Raw genomic sequence first — 18,060 nt, forward strand, 5'->3', positions numbered from 1 at the left:
ATTTCCCTATGTATATATAAGCAATAAGATGCTGGGTATTAGGGTATACAAATGTCCCATTTAACAGGCAACTGTCAATCTGTTTCCAGTTTACACTGCATTGTATACAATAATATCCTGCTTATTCACATATTCAAATTCCACATATGCCTCTGTATGTGTGTGGAGGGGCCCAGAAGCCTGGAAGGCGAGAGAGGCTTTCATGGATCCCAGCCAACAGATGAATTTTTGTGTCCCTGGGGAAGCAAGAGACTAGCCCCACCTGAGGAAAGCTCACTGGTGCTCTGAATGGAGATATCTACCTTTGCACCCAGGTCTTGTGTTGACCAAAGGAAAATCACGTATTTCCTCCTGATATGTTAAGAAGGGGGAACAGGAACTGTGCAACTGGTAGCAATTTCATGAGAGCCCTTAAGAATCCTGCTGCATTTAACAAATGCTCACTAAGTATTAGTTCCCTTTTTTTCTTGTTCCTCTCCTGCACTGAAGCCACTTCTCAAGAAAGTGAAAGAAAATGAAAAACTTGCTAACAAATCACAATTCTGATCTCCATCATGATGAACAGAGCACTCATTAATTGCTTACCCTCCACCCCCCACAAAAAAAGGAGACAGGATTTTAAGTTTTCCTTAGGGCTTCTGCGTGGTGGGAGGTGCTCCATTCAGAGCACCCGTGAGCCCTCCTCAGGTGAGGCTAGTCTCTTGCTACCCCAGGGTTGCAAAGAGTCGGACAAGACTGAGCGACTTTCACTTTTCTGCGTGGTGGGAACTGGAATGAGCTGGTTTCTCTTGGAACTTCTGGATGATAATTAAAGAGACAGTCTGACTCTGGATGCCTCTTCCTTACTCACTCCTTCTATGGAACTCCCAGGGGAGGGCAGAGAGGAAGGGGTAGAGGAAACAGACCACCCCAATCAGGACCCTGGCTCCTACCTCTCAGGGACAGGTCAGCTGGGGTGACCCAGCTCAGTTAGAGGAACAGGGTACTAACTGTCCAGGAGCAGTGATTTCAGAAACGCTGACCTGGATCCACTGTCCAAAAACTACCTCCCTCACCTATCACCTAAGGGCTCACCACAGGAACTTTACTTACTCAGGTATTAAACTGTGGTGGAAAGGAATTCATACCGACCAACTGACAGCTTACAGGAGTCACCTAGCGCAGCCTCCCTCCCAGCACAGCGACGCGGTTAGATCTGACCCGGCTGATGGGGCCCTGGCGGAACGCTGACCGTGAAGGGACATGTCATCTCAGAGTGGCCCTTCCGGTGCCTGCACAGTGGGGACTGCTTGACGGCTCTTCTCATACCAGTCAGCTCCTGCCAGGCAGAGCCACAGCACAAGGTTCTGTGTGGGGCCAGGACGGGCCCGGCTGTGAGGAACACAGGATGTGTAGACCCTGCCCCGGCCCCTCAGCAGCCCTGAGGACGCGCACGTGACCCACAGCCGAGGCGCCGCACCGCTCCCTGACAGCAGAGCCGACGCGTAGTAAGACGGTCACCCATGGCCTGGACAGCCCATGGCCTTCTGTAAGCAGCCCAGTCAGCCGCTGGCTCCAGTCAGACATTTCCAAGGCCCTTCTGAGGTATTCCTGGGCTGAGCCGGATCTTGCGCCCTCCCTTCCAGTAGCCCAAGCTGGGGTATGTTAAGCTGACCCTAGTCAGGAGAGGCTGGGAATTCGCCAAGCGGTTCTCAAACTTACGGCTGCAACAACCAGGAAGGGCTGAAATACAGACACAGCCATGAGCACCAGGGGCCCTTTCCTGTCCTGGCTGGAGGTGAGAAACCAACAGGGGGAGAGAGAATAAGTGTAAATTGGGAGTGACCCCAAAGCACCGGGATAGGATGGGAAGGGGCTGGAGGGGTCCCCGGGTCCTCCAGTCCTCCTCTGAGGGGACAGGGAAGGATCAGAGAAGGTGGCCTCTGCACTGAGCTCAGAAGGAAGTGTCCCAGTTCACTAGACAGAGGAGATGGGGGAAGAACCCCAGGGGAGGCTGGGAAACAGGAGGGAACCATCCCTGAATCCCGGGGCCCACTTTTCCCACCCCCAGTGCAGGGTCTGGGTGGAAGGTGAGGGCTAGCCTGGCTGTCTGGGGGACTGAGCACCGAGCAGGAACTCCAGTCCCAGGGACCCAGCCAAGCTGGACTGCCTGTCTTGGCTTTTCTACAGGTCAAATGGAGACTCAAGCTTCTGCAGCCCAGACAGACAGATGCCCCCCACTCGACTAGCAGGTGAGGACAGAGAGGTCAAGGGGAGCCACCCTAGGAGAGCAGAGGACAAAGCTGAGAAGAGAGCTTGGGACTCCTCTCCTGGTCTCAGCTGTGTTGGGTGCAGGGATCCCCAGAAGCTTCACCGGCCTCCCTGGGGCAGCAAGGGAGCTGACAGTTGGCTGATGATGAAGCATGCCACACACAGTGTGGGTTTTGTCCTCTTCTGGGAGGGGGTCAATGGGCCATGCTGGGAGCGAGAGGAGCTGCTCAGACCACCAGTTCTGACAAAGCCCCATGAGCTGGGGCAAACAGGAGGCTGCATTTGCTGGGAAGAAACTCCTTTGTCGAGAAAGTGAGAAGGGTGCAGATTTAAGCTGGATCAGGAGAGATTCAAGCCAGAGCCCTGAAAGAACATCCAGGCTGAGGGTGGTGAGACTGGAAGGGGACAGGTGTCCGCCAACTTGGCAGTGCCATCATCCAGCTCCCAGGACTGGTGAAGCCAAGTCCCTACTTAGAACTCAGCTGGAGTCAATCACACTGAGCCACAGCCGAGGGGAAAGATCAATCAGGGCAGACACAGCTTTCTTTAAGACCGTTCTGGCTTTGGGCTGAGGAGAGTGTGGCAGGGTGGGAGAGAAATGTATCGATAGGTTCCCAAGCTGAAGCCCAAGCCTATTTAAAGTCTTAATATTTTAAAAGATCTGGGGCGTGGATGAAGGCAAAGGAGGGCTAAATAATTTAGAAAGCAAGCGGCTGCTGCTAATGGGATTTGTGCCTTTTCGGTCCCAAAGCAACAACTGGTCTCCTGGGAGAAAGAGTGAGTGAGCACAAAGCCAGCCTTTATTGCCACTTGATTGGCTTTGTGCATCTGTATCAGTTATCTACTGCTGTGGAACAAAGATCCCAAAGCTTAGTAGCTTAAGACAACAAGCATTTGTATCTCACACAGTGTCTGGGGGTTAGAAATGTGGCAGCTGGGTTGTTGTGGCTCAGAGTCTCTCATGAAATTTCAGTCAAGTTCTTCTGGGGCTACAGTCACCTGAGGCTTGATTGGGATTGAAGTCTCTGCTTCTAAGATGGACACAGTTATTTAATGAGGCAAAGATGGCCCCTCACAGCCAGCTGAGACCATTGGCTCAAGAGCCTACTGGTGCCAAATTCAAATTTTTATACCCCCAGTTGTTTTAAATTTATCTCTAGCCATTTCGACCCTGCTTGCTTTGCATTCCTCCCCACACTGAACCCCATCTGCAAGCCATCAGTACAGTAAACTCTGGGGCTAATGACGATCCAAGCTACCGCTGCCCCTTGGGGCTCTCTCATCGCGAGACTCCCCATCACGTTGCTGGACCACATCATCTAGGCATGAGGGGTTCTCTCCATCTCCCTCTCCTCCAGGAGTTTCCTTGCCCTCCTCTTCTCGGTGATGGCCCCAAGTGACTGACCATGGAAGGTCTCATGTTATAAAGGACTTGAAAGCCCTTTTACCAGTGTAAACCCAAATAAAGCTCATTGTCTGCTACTGCCAACCTCCTGGTTATCTTTTTCCTTGATCAGCCCTGAAATCTCTCAAACTGACTACACGTGGCTGTTGGCTGGAGGCCTCTGTTCCTCATGAAGGCCTCTCCTGTCTGAGTTTTCTCAAGACAGGGCAGCTGGCTTTCCCCGCAAGAGAAACCCAAGAGACAGCTTAGCCAAGTGGAAGCCATCATGCTATTTCATGACCTAGTCACACACATAACAAACCCTCACTTCTGCTTTACCCTGTCAGAATTGAGTCACATCTAACAAAATACAGCCCACATGCAAGCAAGGGGAATGAGGCTCCATCTCTTGAAGAGAGGAGTATCAGAATACATGGGTACACTTAAAAAAAATCATCAGAACTCTTTTGCAAGCGCCCTTTCTCACCTCACCTCCTCTTTACCAGGGCTCTGTGAGGTAAGCAGGGCAGGTAATAAGACTGAGGGAGGCGGAATGACCTGGCCATGCTCACACGCCTGGTGGGTGGGGCTGAAACCCAGGACCTGATAAGCCTCCACTCCCCACCCTGACCTGCTACACAAGAACCCCTCACCTCTTCACAGCAGCGTGTCTCACTTTTCACACCATTTTTTCTCTTCCACCTTCTGGCTCTCATGACAATTCTGTGAGTTACATCAGGGATTACCAAACACAGATAAGTCAAAAGAACCTGCTTCTGGTGACAGCTTTGGCACAAATAAGCTGTGTGATCCTGAGAACGTCCCATCCCCTCTCTGGATCACCTACGCTTCTCTGTAAGATGTGAAGAGTATACACCTCTTACTCAGATACAAAATGCACCTGTGTCAAAAACTTAACTCATTATTTAATGAGGAAGCCCTGAGGTATTACAACCAAGTCCAAAGAATGCCAAATGCCAAAGGACTACAGATTTATAGTCAGATAAGGAATGTCAAAATGAATAAACAAATAGTTGGAAATTCAAAGAACTGGCAAAACTGGCCAATACCCATAGGAATCAATAGCATCCATTGTGAAATGGCCAGTTTGCATTTCTTTAGAAATGAATTAATTGCCCTACTATGAGGTGGCATTAGTGGTAAAGAACCCGCCTACCAATGCAGGAGACTGAGAGACCAGGGTTTGGGTTCGATCGCTGAGTCGGGAAGATCCCCTGGAGGAGGGCATGGCAACCCACTCCAGTATTCTTGCCTGAAGAATCCCATGGACACAGAAGCCTGGCAGGCTACACCCTATAGGGTCGCAAAGATTCAGACACGACTGAAGTGACTAGGCATGCATGCATGCGTGTGTATTTAAACTTTTACCTCTACAGGTTGTAAAATAGCCCAGTCAAAGACAAACCAGGCAGAGATTACCTGGATCTATGAGCTGTCCACGTCAGGACTCCCACTTAATTTCAAAGTCTCACCTCACTATTTTTCCTTGTTGTTTTAGTTGCTAAGTTGTGTCCAACTCTTTTGCAAACCCATGGACTGTAACCTGCCAGGCTCCTCCATCCCTGGGATCTCCCAGGCAAGAACACTGGGGTGGGTTGCCATTTCCTTCTCTAGGGGATCTTCTTGACCCAGGGATCGAATCTGCGTCTCTTACATTGGCAGGCAGATTCTTTACCACTGAGCCACCAGGGAAGCCTTTCGTCCTTACATGAATAAAAATGCAGGCAGGAATCCCTGATCAATTCCGATTGTAAGCCTCAATTCACCAATGAGAAAACAGGCTCAGCCTGTGGGTGCTGTCCCTTGCAGCTGTCCCCTCAAGCGTCTTCCGTCTGCTTTTCCTCTTCCCCCAAGAGCACAGCAATGAAGCTCCCTCTGTCTTCTCTGGACACCAACGACCCCTTTTGAGAAAACTTTGAGTTTTCTGTCTCTGTTGTCCTGGCCCAGAAGTGGGGCCCTAACCCATACTGACTTGAAGTAGTTAATGAAAAGCACATGAGTCAAAATCAACCTAATTATCAAAGGCACTTGTGTTAATGAATGCCTTTCAATCCATACAGGGAGCTAACACACTCAAAATTAAAAGGGAATAAAAGCCATTACCTGGAAATGCCAGGGCTCCTACCTGAGCTGAGCCCTGTGAAGTCATTATGGGTAATTATGGGCTATTAGTTGCTATCATCTCAGCAAGACAACTGGCCCCAAGTGTTACAGTTAATGCCTAGGGCAGCATGTGACCCCTCTGAGGCAGGGAAGTTAAAGGTGACTTTCTGTTCTTAGCTCCCTTCCATGCCACTTCCTGTGAGTGCCCCCACCAGGCCCTTCCATTCTATCGTTCATTTTCCACCCAGATTTGTTATCCTAAATTTTCTTTTGTGACTGGGAGGTCTAAGGAGCCTCAAAGAGCTTTCCTGATTTTCCACTCAACTCATTCTGAGCTGACTTCTCAGGCTGTGAAAGGTGGGGAGAGCAGTGGGTGTCTGAGAGGGATGGCCAGAGAGGAAAAGTGGCACGCCCAGGATCACAGAGCCGACTCCCCTGCGGCCCAGTGGTTGGGAGTCTGCCTGCCGATACAGGGAACACAGGTTTGCTCCCTGGCCCAGGAAAATCCCATGTCTCAGGGCAACTGAGCCAGTGAACCACAAGTACTCAGCCTGTGTGCTGCAACTACCGAAGCCCGCACACCTAAAGCCAATGCTCTGCAACAAGAGAAGCCACCGCAATGAAAAGCCTGCATGTCCCAACTGGAGAATAGCTCCTAATCTCTGCGACTAGAGAAAGCCCATGCACAGCAAGGAAGACCCAGCACAGCCAAAAACAAGTAACAAAATTAAAAAACAAACAAAAACAAATCAAGCTCATAGAGCCTGGCTGTAGTTTAGCTACAGAACAGAGAGAGGTTGTGAGAAGGGAGAGATGCTGGGAGCTTCGGGTGAACATTTTTGGGAGTGATCAGGCTTTTGCTGATTTCTTTCTAAAGGGAGCAGAGCAGTGTGTAGGGAAGGAGGTTTATGGCTCCTTCAAGACTCCAGCTCAGTAAGGCAAAGGATGGTTTGCCTTCACCTAACCCATGTTCCCGGCTTCCCCAGTGGCTCAGTGGTGAAGAATTTGCCTGCAATTCAGGAGACACAGGTTCGATAGCTGGGTTGGGAAGACCCTCTGGAGAAGGAAATGGCAACTTACTACAGTATTCTTGCCTGGAGAATCCCATGGACAGAGAGCCTGGTGGGCTACAGCCCATGGGGTCGCAAAGAGTCGGACATGACTTAGCAAATAAACAACAATAACAACTCCGTATACCAGTCAAACTCTTTGTGGAAGATTAAATATGGCTACAGATTCTTCGCTCTCCCTCCCTCAGAAATATAGTCTATTTCTCCAATCTTTGAGTCTGGTCTGTTCTTGTGTCTTGCTTAGATCAGTAGAATACAGCAGAATGGCTACTGTATTGAAACTGCACAACTTGTCCCAGGACTGAATGAAGCTCAAGTTTGTTATGTCTCAGTGCAAAAGGAATTCAGTGAGGGGTAAAGTGATAGGTAAGAAGTGGTGGTGGTGGTTTAGTAGCTAATTTGTGTAGATTTATTAATATACTACACTTGTGAGGGATAGAAACGGGTAGGCAGAAGGGCTCAAGAACTAAGTTGCCTACATTTTTATAATCAAAGGAAAAGTGGGGAAGGAGAGAGGGACTACCTTCTTCCTCTTCCTTTGTAGAGATGTTGCAGGAAAATGGGGGACGGGGATGGTCATGTCCTAGGTCTTAAGTGAGTCCCTGGAATGGATACCAAGCGAGGGTCCTGGCTTCCGGAGTGAGCCACAGTGCCGTGACAGCAGGTCTGCAGAGAGAGACACATTCCACAGGCAGAAGCGTTCCATCTCAGAGGGCGAGAGCCGCCCTGACGCATGGGGTGGCTAGTTTTTAAGGGCTGGGTAACTTCTGAGGCTAACAAGCAGGAAGATTGCTACAACTATTTTGGGGAAGAGACAGGGAATTCCAGGAATTGGGCCACTCACTTTTTGGCCTTTTATGAAATACCTCGGAACTGCCATGGTGCCTGTGGGTGTGTTCTTGCAGCACATGTTAACCTTTTACAATGAGCTTATAATGAGGCTCAGGACCACTGCACATCGAATCTTCTGCCATCTTAGGACTACTTTGCTCTACCCAGTTTTTGTCATAGTCAGTTTTCTCAACAGCTGTGTCATTCTTTAAGGATTGTAGGCTTCCCCCTTCCCTCCTGTCTCAGTACGTATTTCAGAGCCTCAGTCTCAGGACACATAGATTCTGCTTTCTCTCAGAACACAGCCGATAGCATGCTAAGTAAGGAAGCCAGTCAAGTGTTTGGGAGGGTGAGAGGTGTGGAGCCACTGAGCCCCTCACAGTTGGTAAAGTGAAAATTTTAAGCTTTAAAAGATACAGAAAGAAATCTTATCTGCCTAAAGGAGAGCCTCCTGAAAAATATCAATACCCGCTTTACCCAGGGAGTTTCCAGAAGATTCAGCTACCCTGCTGGGTTCCTCTGTCCTTGGGATTCTCCAAGGACAAGAATACTGGAGTGGGTTGCCATTTCCTTCTCCAGGGGATCTTCCCAACCCAGGGATTGAACCTGGGTTTCCCGCACTGCAGGCAGATTCTTTACCATCTGAGCCACCAGGGAAGCCTCTCAGAAGTATCTCTCTTGATAAGGGTGCAAATACCTCGGGGAGGATAGATACTCTACTCCGCCATCAAGCAAGCCCTAGGTGGCCTCTCACAGAGTCAGTGTCAGGCTCGGGATAGGACTAGCCATCGGGAGGGCTCTGGACCTCTTACAGAGTCAGTGTCAGGCTCGGGATAGGACTAGCCATCGGGAGGGCTCTGGACATTCCTCCCATCACATATTCCTGCACCACCTAGGCCCCTACCTTAGTGTGAGGTGGGCCATTTGGTGCTTCTCCTGGAACCCTTCCGTTTGTGGTCCACATCTAGCCTATGCAAAAATATGATAAAACCTGAGCTCCCTACCGAACTGGACCAAGGGCCTGCATGTATGCGTGCGTGCTAAGTCACTCCAGTTGTGTCCAACTCTTTGCGACCCTATGGACTGTAGCCTGCCAGGCTCCTCTGTCCATGGGAATTCTCCAGAAAAGAATACTGGAGTGGACTGCCATGCCCTTCTCCAGGGGATCTTAGTGACCCAGGGATCAAATCGGCATCTCTCGGTCTCCTGCACTGGCAGGCAGGTTATTCACCACGGGTGCCACCTGGGAGGCCCAGACCATTTAAACTGGAACTCGTTTTTCGCTCTGAATATTTTAAGACAGGTGGTTAGAGTAGAACAATAACATGATTTGTTAATGGCTAATCACCCATTGTAGGTATTAATAGACTTAGCAGCACAGTATCAACCAGATGGATGTTAGCTTGGAGTCTAATGTGACCAAGTGTATCATCCAACTGCACAAAACTTCTCCCAGGGACTCATCATGAGGGCCTTTCAAACACCATCCTGTGGGGTAGGGAGGGCCATGGTTAGGTCCCAGGCACCACCAGTCTGGCCTAAGATGCACCTTTCTCTAGCAGAGATATTAAGTCCTGACACTTGATTCGGAGCTCAACATTGTAGCTATTCAGCAAGGGATCGACAAGAAGTAAATAAGCTTTTTAGTATTAAGAGGGATTTAGGTTGCCTTAGCTCTTGAGAAAACTGTATGCAGGTCAGGAAGCAACAGTTAGAACTGGACATGGAACAATAGACTGGTTCCAAATAGGAAAAGGAGTACATCAAGGCTGTATATTGTCACCCTGCTTATTTATATGCAGACTACATCATGAGAAACTCTGGGCTGGATGAAACACAAGCTGGAATCAAGATTGCCGGGAGAAACATCAATAACCTCAGATACGCAGATGACACCACCCTTGTGGCACAAAGTGAAGAACTAAAGAGCCTCTTGATGAAAGTGAAAGAGGAGAGTGAAAAAGTTGGCTTAAAGCTCAATATTCAGAAAACGAAGATCATGGCATCTGGTCCCATCACTTCATGGCAAATAGATGGGGAAACAGTGGCTGACTTTATTTTTTGGGGTTCCAAAATCACTGCAGATGGTGACTGCAGCCATGAAATTAAAAGATGTTTACTCCTTGGAAGGAAAGTTATGACCAACCTAGATAGCATATTCAAAAGCAGAGACATTACTTTGCCAACAAAGGTCCATCTAGTCAAGGCTATGGTTTTTCCAGTAGTCACGTATGGATGTGAGAGTTGGACTATAAAGAAAGCTGAGTGCCGAAGAATTGATGCTTTTGAGCTGTGGTGCTGGAGAAGACTCTTGAGAGTCCCTTGGACTGCAAGGAGATCCAAACAGTCCTAAAGGAGATCAGTCCTGGGTATTCATTGGAAAGACTGATGTTGAAGCCTAAACTCCAATACTTTGGCCACCTGATGCAAAGAGCTGACTGATTTGAAAAGACCCTGATGCTGGGAAAGATTGAAGGCAGGAGTAGAAGGGAATGACAGAGGATGAGATGGCTGGATGGCATCACCGACTCAATGGACATGAGTTTGGGCAAACTCTGGGAGTTGGTGATGGACAGGGAGGCCTGGCGTGCTGCGGTCCATGAGTTCACAGAGTCATACACAGCTGAGTGACTGACTGAAATGAACTGAGAGAAACTCACAGTAGCAAGCAGTAATGCTATTTTCATCCGGTTGAGTCTATTACACTGCTCCCTATGTTATCAAACCCATTCATTTTGCACAAGGAACTGAAACCCCTCTGGGTGTTCTAGGTACTCTGAGTAGAAAGGCATTTGATATGGGACACTCAGACTGGCTGGAAAAGCTGAAGTGGTGAGCTAATTCTTTGGACTCCTCAGAACTGACCACCTCAAAAAAGGCTGTAAGCCCAACCTGTACATTTTTGTAGTTTGTTATCCTGTACATATTAATTTGTCCTTCCCAGGTGAAGCTAGTAGTAAAGAATCCGCCTGCCAATGCAGGAGATGCATGAGACATGGGTTCGATCCCTGGGTCAGGAAGATTCCCTGCAGGAAGAAACAGCAACTCACTCCAGTATTCTTGCCTGGAAAATTCCATGGAGGGAAGAGCCTGGTGGGCTACAGTCCATGGGGTCACAAAGAGTCAGCCTTGACTGAGCACATGCACACACACACATTAATTTACTGTTAAGGAAATCAAACTATTAATCATATATTCTGGGAGTAATACAATACAAAACTATTCTGCATTATTTTTCATGAGATTCTGGCCTTTCAAGTCTACTTTGTATCAACTTGAGCTGCTGCAGCCCTAGATGAATGCGCCTATTTCACCCCAGCTTCATCAGAATTGGGCATTTTCATTAAACATTTTTTATAAGGTTTTTTTTTAATAATTAAGAGATGTTATTGTTCAAAAAAATTATTCTTAGATCACCTTAGATGACACACTGCCCAAGAAAATCTCAATAGAATAGTAGATCCTACAAGTATAGACTGAGGCTGGAAATGTGTGTGTGTGTGTGTGTGTGTGTGTGTGTGCGTGCGCACGCGCAATGGGCCCTGTGACATGCAAGATCTTAGTTCCCTGCCCAGGGATCGAACCCATGCCTCTACAGTGAAAGTGCAGAGTCTTAACCACTGGACTACCAGAGAAGTCACAGGGAAATGTAATTTTTTCTTTCATTAATTAAATGCTGTCACACCTGGAAAAAAAATTCTTAAAGATAAACATTTTCCCTTCTACTTGTGCACAGTAGTCTACTCTTTTTCTGTTTATGAGTTATCTCTTCTTATTCATTTTCTATCTATTGAGGGCCTATTTTAAGCATAATCTTATTTATTTTTTCTTCACATCTAGGCATTTAATTAGTGGCATGTTTCAAGTGTCAGTGCTGTCTGTGTGTTAATGGAAAAGGACTCAAAATTTGAATGGTAGAGGCACGTATGTGGCCTTGACTAGCTCCTTTATGATGTTCAGTCTTCTCAGCTGCCGAGAAGAAGCAGGAAGTCATGTCTCTACGGGTGACTCAAAAGTCAGCAACGTTAAGTGGAATGTGTAGAGCTGACACAGTCAAATAACCAAATGTGGCCAACTTCTGAGTTGTGCTGCAGTGCCCACGTTAGCAGGGCCCGGGAAGACTGGCCACAGGCGCCACTGTTCAGTGAGGACGATGGGACTAAAAACAAGTCCTGTACCTTCTCATTGCAATAGCAGGACAAAAACTTGGATCCAACTTGAGCCTTTGTGCAAAAACTAAAAATATGTGAACTTTAAAACATGTTTAAAATATTAAAAATCTATTAAAGTTAAAACTACAGAAGCTTAAAAAGCAATATACAGGCGATTATCTGAAATATTCTGTTCAAGGCTGGCTGATCACCTGCCAACCTCATCACTGATTTCATCCTAGCCCCACGGGTTCCAGGCAGCAGCTGGGCAAACAAGCTTGGAAAATGGTTCCTTCAAGATCAGCCAAAGAGAGCTTTGGTTAAATATACTTCCCATGAAATTACACAGAGACATTTTGATGGAATTCTGCACATGTCAAAGCTTAACAAAATTAAATATAAGATTGATAATATAGCACATTTAGGAAAAGTATCATTTTTGTGTGCCTTTTATTGTTCCCACACTGGTCATACCCAAGTGTGGTTGACAGGGACAATTTTACAGATGAGTGGTTTGGGAGAAGTAGTGTCTGCTGCTAATTCAAAAAGCACTCATGCAGGGCCCTTATAACCTCATCTTGTTTGTCCCATCTCATCTCATTGTCTCATCTCTTGATTTCTTACTATTATTTTTTTGTGTGATTTTCTTTCTCAATTAAAAATATTACTTTTATAAATAATTTTTAAAAAATGAATAAAACAAAGTATAACTTTGAATAAGGTATTTATGTAGTATAGATTTTAACCTTTTGGGACTTCTTAAAATACAAGTATTAGTTCATATGTTTTCCCAAACAGATCCTCTCTTTTTATGTCTTCCGCTAGTACAGGACTTTTAAGGATGTATATATATCCTATGTAAATGTTATCAGTAACAGTTATGTATTGAGCCCCTATTATGTGGTAGACAGCTTGTTGATAAGCAGTACCTCCTTTAATCTTCTAAACAATTCATTTTACAAAAGAAGAAACAGTCTCTGAAGAGTCAAACTTTCAGGAAATTTTATGACATGATCATAATTTGAATGTAGGTCTTTCTGACTCTAAAAGTCTATATTCTAGTCAATTCACCCATGATCTACTTTCTCTTTCTAATTGAGTATTCCTTTAATTACTTTTTTTTGACAATATTTTTCTCTGAATTTATTGAGCTGGTCATAATGATTTCACTCCTATAGGGTTAGGTAAGTTATATATATATTTTTTTAGACAGACAACTTATTAAACACAATTTTTATTTTTTTAAAGACAATTTAAAATTTCATATTAATATTTTTAAAAGATTTATAGTGAACATAAATATAATTGAAAATTAAAATCACAAAGTTAAAACAATTCATTATGATTTAATCAGTCAGATTAAATGGGATATACTGCAGAAGAAAGTATCAAACAAAACTGTAAGGACTTACAAAAACACAATTTAAATTCTCTGATATGGGTTAGCGGGACTTCTCTCCACCTATAGTAGCAATTCGAAGTAGTCTTTTTTTTTAACTTTTTATTTTGTGTTAGGATATTGCCGATCAACAATGCTGTGACAGTTTCATGTGAACAACAAAGGGGCTCAGCCATACATACACATGTATCCATTCTCCCCCAAACTCCCCTCCCATCCAGGCTGCCACATAACATCAAGCAGAGTTCCATGTGCTGTAAAATAAATTCTTGTTGGTTATCCGTTTTGAAGATAGCAGTGTGTACATGCTCACCCCCAATTCCCTAACGATCCCTTTTGCCCACCAACCACAAGTTTGTTCTCTCTTTCTGCTTTGTAAGTTCATTCGTATTGTTTCTTTTTAGAGTCCACATATAAGGGATGTCATACAACAGTTCTCCTTCTCTGTCAGACTTCCTTCACTCAGGATGACAATCTCTAGGTCCATCCATGTTGCTGCAAATGGTATGATGGCACTCCCTTAATGGCTGAGTAATGTTTCTTTGTATAAACGTACCACATCTTCTTCATCCATTTTTCTGTCAATGGACATTTTGGTTGCTCCTATCTTATTTATTTTGCTGTTGGGTCTTAGTTGCAGCACTTGGCATCTTCCTTGCGGCACATGGGCTTCTCTCTAGTTGTGGTACGTAGACTCTAGAGTGCTCTGGCTCAGTAGTCCTGTGGCACGTGGGATCTTAGCTCCCCAACCAGGGATTGAACCCACATCCCCTGCATTGGAAGGCGGATTCTTAACCACTGGACCACCAGGAAGCTCCTCAAAGTATTCTTTATCTCAATATGTTGTCACTATACTTTTAATCTTTGTCTTTTATTTTCTTCCTTCCTGATGTGCCAAGATTTCTTCTTTCATTATTTTCTTTCTGTTTAGAGAGTTTCCTTTAGCCATTCCTTTAAGATAGGTCTTCTGGGAAAGTTCTCTTAATTTTCCTCCCTCTGAGAAAGTCCTGGTTTCTCCTTCATACCTAAAGGATATGTTTGATGGATATAGAATTCTGGGTTGACATTTCTTTTAACACATGAAAAACATGCCACCTCTTTCTGGCCTCCATGGATTTTGATAAGAAAACCTGCTGTCATTCAAATTGTTTATCTCCTATAAATAATACATCTTTTCTCTTTTGCTGCTTTCAAGAATATTTTCTTTGCTTTTAGTTTTCAAACATTTGACTATGATGTGCCTTGGCATAAAGTTTTGGGGTTTATGATATTTGGGTTCATCAGTTTCATGAATTTGTAAGCTTATGTTTTTTGGACAAATTTTCAGGAACTTAGGAAATTTTTCAGTCATTATTTCTTTGAGTACTTTTTAATCTCTACCCTTTTTCCAAGATTCTGGTGCCACAACACTAAGATCTTTTATATAGCTCCATAAGTCCCTGATTCTACGTTCATTTTTTTCTATTTTTATCTCTGTTGTTCAGATTGAGTAATTTCTATTGTTCTATTTTCAAATCCATGGATTCTTTCCACAGTTCTACTATTGGGCCAATCTACTGAACTTTTTGTTTGAACTTATTGTATTTTATATTTAAGTCCTAAAATCTCCATTTGCCCCTTCCTTCTCTTCTAATTTCTTACTTTCTGTTTTCATGGGTTTCAAGTGTGCTCATAATGGCTCACTGATACGTTATAATGATGGTTGCTTCAAAATCTTTCTTCGACAAGTCATTCTAACACCTATACCATCTAGATATGGGTATCTGATTACTGGTTTTTCTCACTCACATTGAGATTGTCCTGATTCTTGGTATGAGTGATTTTTTATCAAAGCACAAACATTGGGGGTATTATGCTATAAAGCTTTGGGCTTTATTTAAATTTTATGTTTCAGCAGACCTCCTGTGACACTGCTGTGGTGCTACCTTTTTCATCTCCACAGGGAAGGCTTTGCATGGGGTCTAGCCTGTATGGTTTGCAAACCTCTTGGTGATTTTTCAAAGTATTGTTAGGTGAAACAATAAATCTATGGGGTGGAAGGAAGCACAGGTAAATCAGTCCAGGTATGCGTTCCTGGGTGACTCATTTTTTAAAAATAGAGTACAATGTTTTTTATTCACTAATAAACTAAAAGTCTGTTTCTAGATGTTTCTTCCTCTTGTATGCCTCATTTGTTTTATTACTAAACAAAGCCCTGTAAGGGGCAGTTTTACCTAATCCTCAGATTCAAATCCACCCTCATCTTGACTAATCTTGAAGTAATAAAGTTCATAAGTCTCATTGTCAGATACAACCACATAAAGTCAACCATGAAGACTGTTCTTAAGATATTTCTTGGTAAGATACTTCAAATAGCTTTTGGAGAACTGTTTCTCAGGAAAAATCATTTTATTCTTGAAGCATTCAATATGAACGACATTCCCAAAATTTCTAGCTTTTCCATTGACTTTAACTTTCTCTAACAAAAAAATGTTCAAAATTTCCAGAATCAAAAATCCATCTTCTATTGGATGAGCCTGGTCCAAATTAAACCTCCAGGCTGACTTCTCAGGCTTCTTGTCTTTCTGCGGCATCATCTTGAAGAAGGGCAGGGAATTAGAAAGAGACTGGATGATTGATTTAACGGAGAATTAGCTCACAGCCACTGAGGACAGACTCTGCTATGGTCTGAATGTCTGCTGCTACTGCTGCTGCTAAGTCACTTCAGTCGTGTCCGACTCTGTGCGACCCCATAGACGGCAGCCCACCAGGCTCCCCGGTCCCTGGGATTCTGTGAACCCCACAAATTCATGTGTTGAAATTTTAACACCAAAGGTGGTAGTATTAATAGGTAATGGCTTTGAGAGGTGCTTCAGTTATGGGGGGATCCTCATAAATGGGACTAGTAACTTATAAAAGAGGCTCCAGAGAGAACCCTAGCCACATGAGGACACAATGAGACACCTACAGCCTGGACAAGAGCCCTCACCGGACCGTGCTAGCACCCCGATCTTCTACATCACACCTCCAGAACTGTGAGAAATAAATTTCTGTTGTTTATAAAAACTTTATCTTGTCGGTGGGATTTTGTTACAGCAGCTTGAAAGGACTAAGATAGGCCCCCAGTGGATGGTAGCCCAGACCAGGGTGAAGAGGAGGACAAGAAGGGGCATTTTGCAATCCACTGGGGTTTGAAAGGTACTCAGTTTAAAAAATCAACATAAAAAAAGTTATTATAAACCTATTATTAGAGAGAGCTGTGTTAAGCAACTAGTCTCCATGCTTTGAGTCAGAATTGAGTCAGATTCCTATGAAACTGAGTCAGAACACCAAGGGCCTGCCTAGGTCCAGGTCACACATACACAAACAAACAAACAAAAAAAGATCTATAATATTAGTTAGTTCCAGATTGAAGGAGATGATTGGATAACAAAATCTGTATCACACAATGCCTGGTCATGTTTAGGTTTTCAAAGAAGAGGGTGAGTTACTGAGAACTTTGTTAAATGGCAACCTCAGAAAAGTTGGGGACCCATTGCTGGCAATAATTAGGAGTCCTAGCCAAGAATCCTCTGGCTTGAAAATAAGCCTGGAAAAATGAAAGGCTTCCATAAAGCCTTTCAAGCCTGCAAGTGAGGGCTTTGCCTTTTTGGTCTAAATCATGCCCTAGGAAATGAGCTTTGGCTTGACAGAATTGTAACCTTTCTTTGAAAACTTTGGATATTTTAGCTAAAAAATTAAATGGACTGATACCAGTCCTAGAGCTCACTTCATCTTTAGAATGCAACAAAATGTTAACTATGTATTCGAGACAAAGAGTCAGACACAAGTTACCAACTAAATTACACATATTTATGAAAAGTAGGTGGGTGCTTAAGTAAACCCCTGAAAGACCTCTGCAGAGATCTTCAGATTGGGCTTTATTAGAACAGAACAATATAGGTAAGTCTGGGTCCAAATGAACTATAACCTCATTATGAACTGAAGAACCCTCATGAATTTGGAGAAGGAAATGGCAACCCACTCCAGTGTTCTTGCCTAGAGAATCCCAGGGATGGGGGAGCCTGGTGGGCTGCTGTCTATGGGGTCGCACAGAGTCGGACATGACTGAAGCGACTTAGCAGCAGCAGCAGCAGCATGAATTTCAAGAAGTAGCGATCAGAAAAATGTTTATTCTGGCAATACCATTTGCACTATTCAGTTATTAGATGTCATGTCACAAGAGAAAAGAATGATCTATGGCGTGAGGGCTACATTTTAATTATTCTAATAGAAAATCTGTACCCATTAAACAATAACGCCCGATTCCTTCCTCCTTCCAGCCCTTGGTAACCTCTATTCTTTTTGTCTATGAATTTGCCTATTCTGGATACCTCATATAAGTGGAATCAAAGGGACATGCTCTGGCAAGATGGGCTGCCAGATAAACAACTGTCTAAGTCTCCTGGGTCTTATTACCTGCAGGACAAATGTAGCCTAGTGTTAGGAGCATGCACTGTCATCAGGTGACCTGGATTTGAATCCTAGCTCCACTACTTCTTCTTCTCTTTTTTTAATTAAAATATTTTTCTAACTGTGGTAAAATGCACATAACATTAAATTTATCATCTTAATGACCTGCCTCTTGCGGGTCAGGAAGAAACAGTTAGAACTGGACATGGAACAACAGACTGGTTCCAAATCAGGACAGGAGTACATCAAGGCTGTATACTGTCACCCTGCTTATTTAACTTCTATGCAGAGTACATCATGAGAAATGCTGAACTGGATGAAGCACAAGCTGGAATCAAGATTGCTGGGAGAAATATCAATAACCTCAGATATGAAGATGACACCACCCTTGTGGCAGAAAGTGAAGAACTAAAGAGCCTC

At 44.5% G+C, this 18,060-nt stretch overlaps 1 pseudogene; it reads right to left on the reverse strand.

Annotated features, from left to right (window-relative positions):
* Positions 1-15,422: 15,422 nt before the first annotated feature.
* Positions 15,423-15,785, reverse strand: LOC102287649 (ribosomal protein eL22-like 1 pseudogene; annotated as a pseudogene).
* Between the last annotated feature and the right edge of the window lie 2,275 nt (positions 15,786-18,060).

The sequence above is a fragment of the Bos mutus genome, chromosome 3 (assembly GCF_027580195.1).
Source record: "Bos mutus isolate GX-2022 chromosome 3, NWIPB_WYAK_1.1, whole genome shotgun sequence".
Classification (NCBI taxonomy): domain Eukaryota; kingdom Metazoa; phylum Chordata; class Mammalia; order Artiodactyla; family Bovidae; genus Bos; species Bos mutus.